The 10,852-nt window shown below is 44.8% G+C and overlaps 1 pseudogene; it reads left to right on the top strand.

The window, feature by feature from the left end:
• Positions 1-6,508: 6,508 nt before the first annotated feature.
• LOC123649093 lies at positions 6,509-7,649 on the top strand (annotated as a pseudogene).
• Positions 7,650-10,852: the final 3,203 nt, after the last annotated feature.

The following is a 10,852-nucleotide window of genomic DNA, read 5'->3' as shown; positions in this document are numbered from 1 at the left end:
ATATGGTATTCAGTGTGAAGTTGCTTCTTATACCCCTTGAGTAAGAGTAAAAATGGTTATATTTTTTGCTCTTCAAAAATCTCTTCTTGTTATTTTTCTGGTGTAACTGGCTGGGATATTCTGATGCACAGAAAGAGGAAGGCACTAGGGATGAAGTCTCCCTCTCCCACAGCCTCTGGGCACGAGTAAAGGGCTTTTGAAATCATGCACCCTGGGGTTATGAAACCTGCTAAGCTAGATATGTTTTTTTGTATATATGTGTGTTATGGCAGCTTCTTATGTAGTTGGCTTGTATCCAGAGCTTTGCACCTTGGAGACCATTTTCTTCTTACGCTTGTCATCGGTCTAGCCACAAACAGGCCTAACTTGATTCTCAAAGAAAAGTGGACAATTTGAGGTTTTAATACAGGAAGAGCTGGGTGCAGTGGCCGGCACCTGTAATTCCAGCTACTCCAGAGGCTGAGCTGGGAGGATCACTTGAGCCCAGGCGTCCAAGACCAGCCTGGGCAATATAGGGAGGCACTACTTAAAAAAAAAAAAAAATAGGGAAAGCTAAAAAATAAAACTGCAATGAGAAGAAGTCTGTGAGTTTCCATAAATAAATCTGAATGACTGTGCTCATCAAAGCACCAAATATTTGAGGTGCATCTTGCCAGAACCTAGTAAGTATAATTGATGACTTTGAAAACAATGGTCTCCTAAGGTCCCCTCAATTTTTGCCTAACTGGTGGTTAGAAATGATATCTCATTGCTGCTTTAATTTACATTCCCCAGTTTCTGTTGGAATTGAGCATCTTTCCATATAGTTGCTGGTCATTTGTATGTTTTCTTCTGAACTTTCTTTTCACATTCATTGTCCAATTTTGTTTTGCATTTTCTCTTACTGAATTGTAGGAATTGCATATATATTCTGTATATTCATCTCTTGTCTCATATTATATATGCTGCAAATACCTTCCTGCATCTTTTGTTTTCCAGTATCACTTATTGAATTTTTTACTTACTGTTGCCAAGTACAACCTTTGTCATTTGCTAAATTTCTATATATGCACAGGTCTGTTTCTGGATTCTGAATTGTGTTCCACTGATTTCTCTGTTTATTGCTTCCCTTTAGGTCACACTCTGTAAATTGCTATAATTTATAATGTATTTTGATAGCCTGCTAAGTCTCCTATTTCAAAATAGATTTTGCTGGTTGGGTACATATTCTCAACCAAATGAATTTTTTAAAACCTTTGACATGTGTTGTAAGAGTTGGGTTGGGGAGGAGGCTTTGCCATATTACAAAGAATTTATAAATTAATTTGGGGACAACTGATATTTTAAAAATACTAGGTCATCCAAAGTAGGAACATGGTCTAACTCTCCATTTATTCAGATATTTTTGTCTTTAATCAGTTTTTTTTCCGTATGAATGTTACATTTTGCTCATTGGGCCTATTCCTAGGAATTTTAGAAGTTTTATTGGTGGTATGAATGGAATCATTTTTCCAACTACTTTTTCTAATTGGTTTTGGTTAGCATATTGGGAAGATATTACTGTTCACATGTTGTTTTTATACCCATCCACACTAACGAACTCTCTTGATGAACTCTGGTTAAACAGGTTTTAATTTATTCTCTTGGATTTTAATGGGTGGATAATCATGTCATTCTAAATCAAAGGTATTTTTGATTTTCTTCCCTATATTCATATCTTGGTTTTTTTTCTTATCACATTGGCTAATGATGTCTAGCATAATGAAGGATTCAGCAGCCTCCTTGTTCCTTTAATAGTAATGCTTCTAATTTTTCATCATTCAATACGATGTTGGCAGTAGATTTCTGGCATATGCACCTATTAAATCAGACTCCCAATTAGAAACTGATGGCATTTTGAAATAGCATAATCTGGGAAGAGTTTGTTTATGAAGAGACTACAATCAATCCTCATTATTCATGCTTCCACATTTGTGAAGTCACCTACTTGTTAAAATTTATTTGTAACCCTAAAGCCAATACTTGCCCCACTTTCTTGATAATTCATGGATGTTCATGCACAAAATGATGCAAAATGTGAGTCACCAATGCACGCATAGCTGGCTGACGTGGAGCAAGGCCTCCTTAGTCTCAGCTGGGCTCTGCCTTCTTGTTTCAGCTCCCATACTGTAAACATGCATCCTTTTTGAGGTATTTAGTGCCACATTTTTTCATTTTTGTGCTTTCTCTTATGATTTTGCTGTTTAAAATGACCCCCACGCTGAAGTGCTGTCTGGTGTTCCTAAGCACAAGACGGCTGTGATGTGCCTTTTGGAGAAAACACGTGGGTTAGAGAAGCTTCATTCAGGCACAAGTCACAGTGCTGTTAGCTGTAGTTCAACATTAATACCTACCAAATGGCCTGTGAACTGGAAGTGTCTAGCATTTAATCAGCATAACTGACTGTTTCATTCTCGAATACCCACTAACCATGCCTGGGGGAGGCTTACACTTCCCCACCTAACGGATACCTGTAGTGGCCGTTTGAGTTGCTTTGGCCAATGAACCATGAGCAGGAGTGCCCTGTGCCCAGTCCAGGCAGACGTTTTAAGGGTCCCTGCATGATTTTCATGTCCTCCTTCCCGTCTGCTGAGATAGCCAGCAACGTCCCAAGCAGAGGCTGTGATCGTGGTCTGGGTCCCAAAGGCAGAATGCGCGCGACAGAGCTGCAGCCCACCCTTGACGCATGGGAAGTGCAAGTGAGAAGTTACGCTTGTGGTTGAAAACGTCTGGATTTACTTTTTGGTACCACAGGATGCTCTGGTCTGTCTCATGCAAGATGCTGACCTGGACCCCTTCACGTGGATGAGAACTGTGGACTTGGAGTGAGAACAGGAATCTGTAAGCTCAAGGCCTCTTCCCCTCCACGAGCTCTCAGTCTTATGAAGGTGTGTGTGCATCACCCCCTTGCCAGGAAAAACTGCTAACACCATAGCATATGCAGCCACAGTGCATTTCAGGGAAGGGACCACACAGTCCGCAACTTGGCCTCTCAGAAATCATCCGGAGCCCTGAAAGCCTATGGGGGATGAAGCTGTAGCCCTGAACACTCTCTGGAGTCTATGTTATCAGGTGGACTAGCTTTAGATGCAGTAGGAATAAACAAGAAGTGGATCCACCCACTCTCTTCCATCAGACACCTTCTCACGTTAAGGCAGAGGAGTAATGTCTCCCTCTTACGAACTTTCTACTAAAATGCAGCTTAGAATTTATCAAAGTGTGAAGAGGTGGGGTCACTAGACCCATTATCTCTGCAGCAACAGCAAATACAGCTGCTCTCAGAGTGCCCTCTGTCCAGTGAACAAGGACAGCCAGCTTCACTGCCATGGAATGCTACTTCCCTGCTTTGCTTGCAGAGTTCTGCCTCGCTGGCGTTAGCCCAATTCAAGGGGAAGGTGAAACTGGGCCCTGAGTTTAACTTCATTCCATGGAAATGGCTAAACATTTCTCTTTATGTTCATTTGTTGTCTTAATATTTTTTTAACCACAAAAGTTTTGACAGAAGATTATGGAAGAAAGTATTTTGGACAAGCTGTGGCAAAAGAAAACTGGATCATTACAAGAATTAATCATCACCGGCCAAAACAGAGCCCGGTGCTAATGCCATGAAAGCAGCGATGAAATCGAGGGCATCGGATTCTCCAGGCTGATTTTCTCATTTCTGGCTTTTCTCCAGCTGGCTGGAAATGCTGACACAATCGCTGAGAAATTGATGACAAATCCAAACACAGTACAAACCCACAGGACTACGGGTTTTCTGGGATTCTGCGAAACAGGCATTTGTTGTGAACAAGTGTCAGCTCTTGAATCTCGGTAAAGACATCTGAAGAATATGGTTTTACTGTCTCTAAGATGCACGATGTCAAAGATGAGGCTTATGAAGTGAGTGTTCTCTCTCGATACTCTACATGCCTATATGTAACCATACGCGCACTGCTTAATTAGCCTTTTCTTAATTAGCATCTTTCAGTCTTCCTTAGAAGATGAGGGTGTTCTGGAGAGGTGAGGAATTCAGAATTCTAGCTCTGACTTCACCACTAACAGGATCTTGGGCAAGTCATAGCACCTCTGGCTCATTTTTTCTGCCTATAAAATGAGGACAAAATAATTACGGCCCATACATATTATCTGATTTGTTAGGGCAAATGTCATGACCACATCAGCATGAAATGTGGCTGAGAAGTGGCTCAGAGACACTCAAGGTGGTGAAAAAAGAGAACCGGGGCAGAGACACCTCACACCTGGACCCCTCACCAGGAGTCAGAGTGGGGGGTGGTGAGGAGGGGGTGGGGGTGGGAAGTTGAGGGGCAGGGAGCAGGGGTTGGAGGGAGAGCCATTTTGAAAACATAAGTGTAATTTGAAATTTATGTTTTATTTGGTTATATCTAATTTGACTTTTAGTCCATTACATAATATGATAGATATGCTTCTATATATCATTTATTATGATTTTAGATAGATAAAAAACATGATATTTCAATTGTTCTCAGTTGATACTTTTATTATCTTTTAGTTTTCCAAGTTAGAGGAACCCTGTGGATGATGTTAAGGGGAAAGACCTGAATAAGATGGATCCACTTCTGATATTTTGAATGATGAACCATTTCCCTTCAACGTCTTGGTGCCTCAGTGGATGGGTGGGGCAGAGCCAGTGAGCAGCCGTCTCTTTAATGAGGGGAGGAGCTGGGTGCAGCGGCTCACACCTGTAATCTCAGCACTTGGGAGGCTGAGGCAGGAGGATCGCTTGAGGCCGGGAGTTCAAGACCAGCCAGGTAGCATATCAAGACCTTATCTCCAAAAAAAAGAAAAAGAAAGAAAGAAAAAAATTAGCCAGGTGTGGTGGTACACATCTATAGTCCCATCTACTTGGGAGGCTGAGGCAGAAGGATCACTTAAACCCAGGAGTTGGAGGCTGCAGTGAGCTATGATGACACCACTGCACTCTAGCCTGGGTGACAGAATGAGGCCCTGTCTCAAAAACAAAGCTAAAATAAAATAACACGGAGGTAAGAGGCATCATTCTGTCATGAGTATGCCACTCCTTCACACCTGAACCTTTTCAAATTGACACGGAAAGCTGATGCTACCCATTGGCAAAGCACTGCGGCTGTTTTTAGACAATTTCTGTGTCATTCTAGGTACAGATCTAAAATGAGGGAAATTGCAAGCCTTCACACCTGGCACTAACATACAGGTATATGAAAACATACTTAGCATTATTTACAGTGCATTTCTTTCTGGAAAGCAAACAGCCACAACAACAAAAACGTGGAACAATAATTAGCACACAAAAAGGGGTCTTATACAATGACAGATCGTTGTCATTGGGAAAAAGTCTAGTTCATTTCTTATTTATATCCAATCTCTGTGAGCGTTCTCTGCTTATATCAAATCAACTTGGGCTTCATCAACTCTGCTGAGAAAAAGAAGATGAAACACACCTTGTAACCACCAGCAAGAGATCTAGAAGGAGCAGATTCTCTAATTACATCATTAATTTCCAAAGACATATCCATCACATTGGAGCTTGCAGAGCATAAAAATGTACCGGGGGAAAACATAATTTCAAGTGCAAATAAAAAAGAAAACAAAAGATTTCATTCACCAGCAATCTCTGCTTCCTTTGAATTACACTTTTCAGAAAGCAACAGTGTCATCCAGCTGCAGGGTCACAGAGCCGCCTCCCGGTGGGACGCTGATTAGATGGCCTGCCCTGACGCACATCCAGTAACCAAGTGGATAACAGCCAACTATGGCTCCAGGCACAGGGGACACGGCAGTCACAGGGAAGGGCTCACAGGAAGTGGGGCCAATCACCGCACGGCTACCGAGGGTCTGCCGCCCAAAGCGCCTGGCTGATTTCATTTTAGACATGCTCTCAACTAACACCTTCTTGCCAAAGGAAGAAAGCATTACTGCAGATAACACAAAATGCTAAATAATTGGCCGAGGCTTTCCTCACATCCCTTCTCTGTGCTTCCTGAATGGCATTTTCTGGAATTTCCACCTGGAGAACACCGGACAACCCCTACATGGGTTACTGGGTTGGTCCTGGGATGACGAGGAGCAATAGTTCTCGCTTCTCCTGGGATTACTGAACAAATTCCACAGAGGAGGGGTGTGCAGGGCACTTCACTGTATGTGTGATGTTTTATTTCTTTAGCTGAGTGATGAGAACATGAGCATCATTGTATTATTCTTTATCCCTTTTTTACATATGTTAAATATTCCATAGCATATTGTTTTTAATAAAAGTAGACTCAAGTATGAGGGCTTTGGGGACTAATTCAATCCTCTTAAATTATTTATGTCTGTGTAACTTGTTTTTCCTCCAGGCAAGAATTATTTCATGCAATTAAAATTTTCTCTACTCATGAAGCATTGCTTAGTATTCTAAAAATTATAAAGATTTATAGTGGCTCTCCACTCCCCCTGTTGGAGAGACAGCTGCATCTTTCTCGTGCAGCACCTGCCATGTCCCTGAGGTGCCATGGTCAAAGTGCAGGCAGGTAAATGGACTTGGCCATATTGGGTGTTTGGTCACCAGGAATGCAAAGTGGGGATTGTTGCCATCAGTGACCCATTCATTGACCTCAACTACACCGTTGCATGTTCCCTTATGATCTCACCCATCGAAAGTCCCGGGGCACAGTCGGGCTGCGAACAGGAAGTTTGTCATTGATGGAAACCCCATCTTTGTCTTCCAGGAGTGAGATCCCATCAAAATCAAAAGGGGTGATGCCAGTGCTGATTATGTTATGGGGTGCACTGTTGTCTTCACTACTTTGGAGAAAACTGGGGCTCATGTACACAGGTGCTGCCATGGTTCATGCGCCCAAGTTTGTGGTGGGCGTGAACCGTGCAAAGTATGAAAACAGCCTCACAATCGTCAGCAATGCCTCCTGCACCACCTGCGGCTTAGCCCCCTTGACCAAGGTCACCCATGACAACTTTGGCATCATGGAGGGGCTCATGACCACGGTCCATGCCATCACCACACCCAGAAGACTGGGGACTGCCCCTCTGGGAAGCTGTGGCGTGCTGGCCGTGGGGCTCTCCTGACCATCTTCCCTGCATCTGCAGCACTGCCAGGGCTGTGGGCAAGGTCACCCTGGGCTGAATGGGAAGCTCAGTGGCGTGGGCTTCCGTGTCCCCACCATCAACATGTGGGTCCTGGACCTGACCTGCCATCTGGAGAGACCTTCCAAATATGATGACATCAAGAAGGTGGTGATGCCGGCATCAGAGACCCCTCAAGGGCATTGGGGCTACACTGAGCACAAGGTTGTCTCCTCTGACATTAACAGTGACACTCACTCTTCCACCTTCAACACTGGGGCTGGCATTGCCCTCAACAACCACTTTGTCAAGCTCGTTTCCTGCCATGACAATACGTTTGATGACAGCAACAGGGTGGTGGACCTTATAGTCCACAGGGCCTCCAAGGAGTAAGAGCCCCAGACCACCAGCCCCAGCGAGAGCATGAGAGGAGGACAGAGGCCCCCAGCTGTGAGGGCATCCCTGCCCAACCCGTCCCCCACCACACTGAGGATTGCCCTCCCATGTTGGGAGCGGTCTCTGATTACGGGTGAGCACATAGCCAATAGAATCATTGCTGGGAGCCTTGTCAGGGCCCTCTACCAATCACTTCCCGCCACGACTACCTGCAATGGTATATAAGCCCACTGTCCTTCCTGTTCGGGGTCTCTCGCCATGTAACTAGACTAGATGCCTCATTAAACTGCTGTTGGAAGAACTCCAGTTTGTTGCGTCGTCCTTGCAGGCGAGTGCGGCGCGACACTCCCAGCTCAGCTTCCATGCCAGGGCCCCTGAAGAATGGGAGGGACCTGGGGAGCCCCACTTTGTCATGTACCATCAATAAAGCCCCCTGTACTGAGCCAAAAAGAGAGAGAGATGTATAAAAAAAATAGTTGTAAGAGCAAAGCCCTGCTCCCTGTGGGGTCCCTGTTCCAGCTTCACGGCCCTCCCCAGTGACACCCACTCTCTCTGGTTTGGTGTGTCTCCTTCCAACCATTTCCTACATCCATGTGTGCATATATTTCCACACTGCACTTCTCAACGTAATGCTAGTTGTTACCAGTGCATCTTTCCTGGGCGTTGATCACATAAGGCCGGCAAGAAGCAAGCACAGATGTCCAGGGCTAGAAGGGGTGGGAAGGTTTGGAAGGAAAACTTCAGTGATTAGAGAGGAACAGCTATGATCTTTATGGAAAAATGTTTGATGGGAACCGTGGCGTGCCCAGAGACTTGTGCAAGACGTTCAGTGTGGGAACAGAGGGGCAACAGTCACCTGCTGGGGGCCTTGAGAGCTTTTCGGTTAGTGATGCCCAGAGAAGTAGCCTGTGGCTTGGCTCAAGGGCTGGGCTCTGAGACATGGAGCCTGCATGACTCAGCCATAAGCAGGACAAGGCTGAGCACTGGAGCTGGTTTTATGATTTAAGCTGGAACCAAAGAGGCTGCACAGGCGGCTCGTTTATAAATCAGCTGAAGTAGATTTCTCTGTGGGCCATATTGGAGCCTCACGAGTTGGTTGACTCACCGAGCAGAAGCAGGAATCGCACATGAAGAGCAGGGCTGTGATCCTATGGTCCCGACCTAAAGAGAGGGCCCCTTTAATGCCGTCGGTAGCAGTGGAAGATGTAAGTATCCAATCTCGGGCAGCCTGCCATGTTATGGCTGCTTTGGGGACAAAAGCACTTCCTCCTTAGACTCCTTGGGAGTGCAAACGTCCCAACATAAAGTGGCCTCATGAGCCACGACAGTACATCTGTGGACACCTGCTGTATGCAGACACAGCACACTTGGAGTCAGGCTGCCCTTCCTCGGACTGTGATCATCCTCATCTCCCGGGGCTTCCAGATTCCTCATGTGTGTGTGTGTGTGTGTGCGTGTGTGTGCGTGCGCGTATGTGCCCATGCACATGCATCTCCTTACTCTTCCTCTCCATCTTTCTCTTCCTTCTTTGTGTATCTAAAATGGGATCCCTTAGTGTAGATTTTTTTCTCATACAGTTTTTTAAGTTGGGGATAATAATTCACATGCCATAAAATTCACCCTTTCAAAGTGTACAGCTCAGAGTCCTTAGCATGAATTTGCCCCTTCTGCAGAGCCGGCCTTTCTTCCAGGTGCTGCAGACTCTTCTCTGTCGAGGCTTCTTTTGGGTATAGTGCTCTTCCTGTGTTTGTTTTCCTCTGATAACAATGAACTAGAACAAAGCAGGAGTCTGCCTTTCCCTCCGGCTGCCTCCATCCCTGCCTGCAGTTGGCGCGGGTCCCCTGCCCGCGGTCCTGTGGCCGATTGGGATCTGCGTGCCGCTGGCTGCCATGTGCCTAGCGCAGGCTCCAGCTCGCCCGTGAGGTTCGGTGGAGGGAGGCAGCTAATTCATGCAACGCTATTGATTTCTGTCATCTTCTCAGTTCCTCTTACTCTTTCTTTCTCCCTAGAGAGACAGTTAGGAAACTAGCTAACAATCCTTGAAGCCAAACTGAGTTTCTGAATCTATTGCATTCGTAAAATAGTGGAAAAGAAGTCAAGAATCGGGCCTCATAACATCACAGAGCTGCAAATTATGCTCCTGTCTGATTATGAAGCAGTCTGGCAAATCCATACCCTCAGGGCTATGGGCTACGCGGAGAAAGGATATTCCTTGATGGTAAGAAAATAATGGACTGCCTCATACAAGTGAGTCTCTTTTTCCACGAGACTATACAGTTTGAAAAAACATAGTCAGGAGATATTAACATCTTGTATTTGTCTGATTTCCCTTTACAAACTGATCATCCAATGGCCAGAAATAATTATGCATGCACATACTTTATAAGAATACAGTAAGCACAAGTGCAAATTCACAAAACATTAAGAATTAAGGAGTAGTTATTCATTTTCCAAAAAATCACACATTTTATGTTGATGATCTTTTTTGTATTGGAAGTGGCTGACAACAAATGGGTCAGAGAGTGCAGAGATTTCTCTGCTAATAATATTTACATTCAAATATGAGTACCGCAAAAGGTAGTGTAAAATGAACTCTTGGAAACTAAGGACCATATGGTTGTGTGATTACCCAAGACCCTGCACCAAATCAGAGCTGATTTTCATATTTTAAATGATGTTGCTGAAAACTTTCCCCATACAAGCTCATGAAAATAATATATCCTGGAATCCCAGTAAAGCTGGGAGGTGAAGATGGCAAATTAGCTTTACTAGTCTTGGGCAGCTGCTTATCTACCCCTGGAACCCTGAAAAACTACCAAACAGGAAAACTTTGCTCACACAGCCTCATAGAGCAGGGCAGTGGTGTGAATCCACACCCCTGGGAGCCTGTGAAAAGTAAAGGGTGTGGGTCCCACACTCAAGGTCACTCAGCAGGTACTGAGTGGGAGAGAGCCCTTTAAAACTTTAACAAGCCCCCTAGACAATTCTGTAGCACACCATGTTTGAGAACCTCTAAAACAGTGAAAACAGTGTAAAATTTGAAATCAAATAGACACGAATTCAGATTTAGAGTCTCGCATTGTATGACCTTGAGCAGGTTGCTTCTCTCCAAACTGTAGTTTTCTCTCTTTTTCCCTAGCCTGCAAGGACAGGGTGATGGTTGAGTTAATGGCGTGCATTAAGAGTTGATCTCAGGGCTTGCCACCTCGCAGATGACTAATAAACACAGCTCCTGTGTCAGTCTGCTCAGGCTGCCATAACAAAGTACTGCAGAGCAGGGGCCTTAAACAACTGAAATTTATTTTTTCACAGTCTGGAGGCTGGATGTCCAAGATCAAGGTGTTGGCAGGGTTGGTTTCTCCTGATGCCTCTGCCCTTG

Source organism: Lemur catta, chromosome 13, assembly GCF_020740605.2.
Source record: "Lemur catta isolate mLemCat1 chromosome 13, mLemCat1.pri, whole genome shotgun sequence".
Taxonomy (NCBI): Eukaryota; Metazoa; Chordata; class Mammalia; order Primates; family Lemuridae; genus Lemur; species Lemur catta.
Note: the sequence above shows the minus strand (reverse complement) of the source record. Positions and strands in the feature narration are given on the sequence as shown.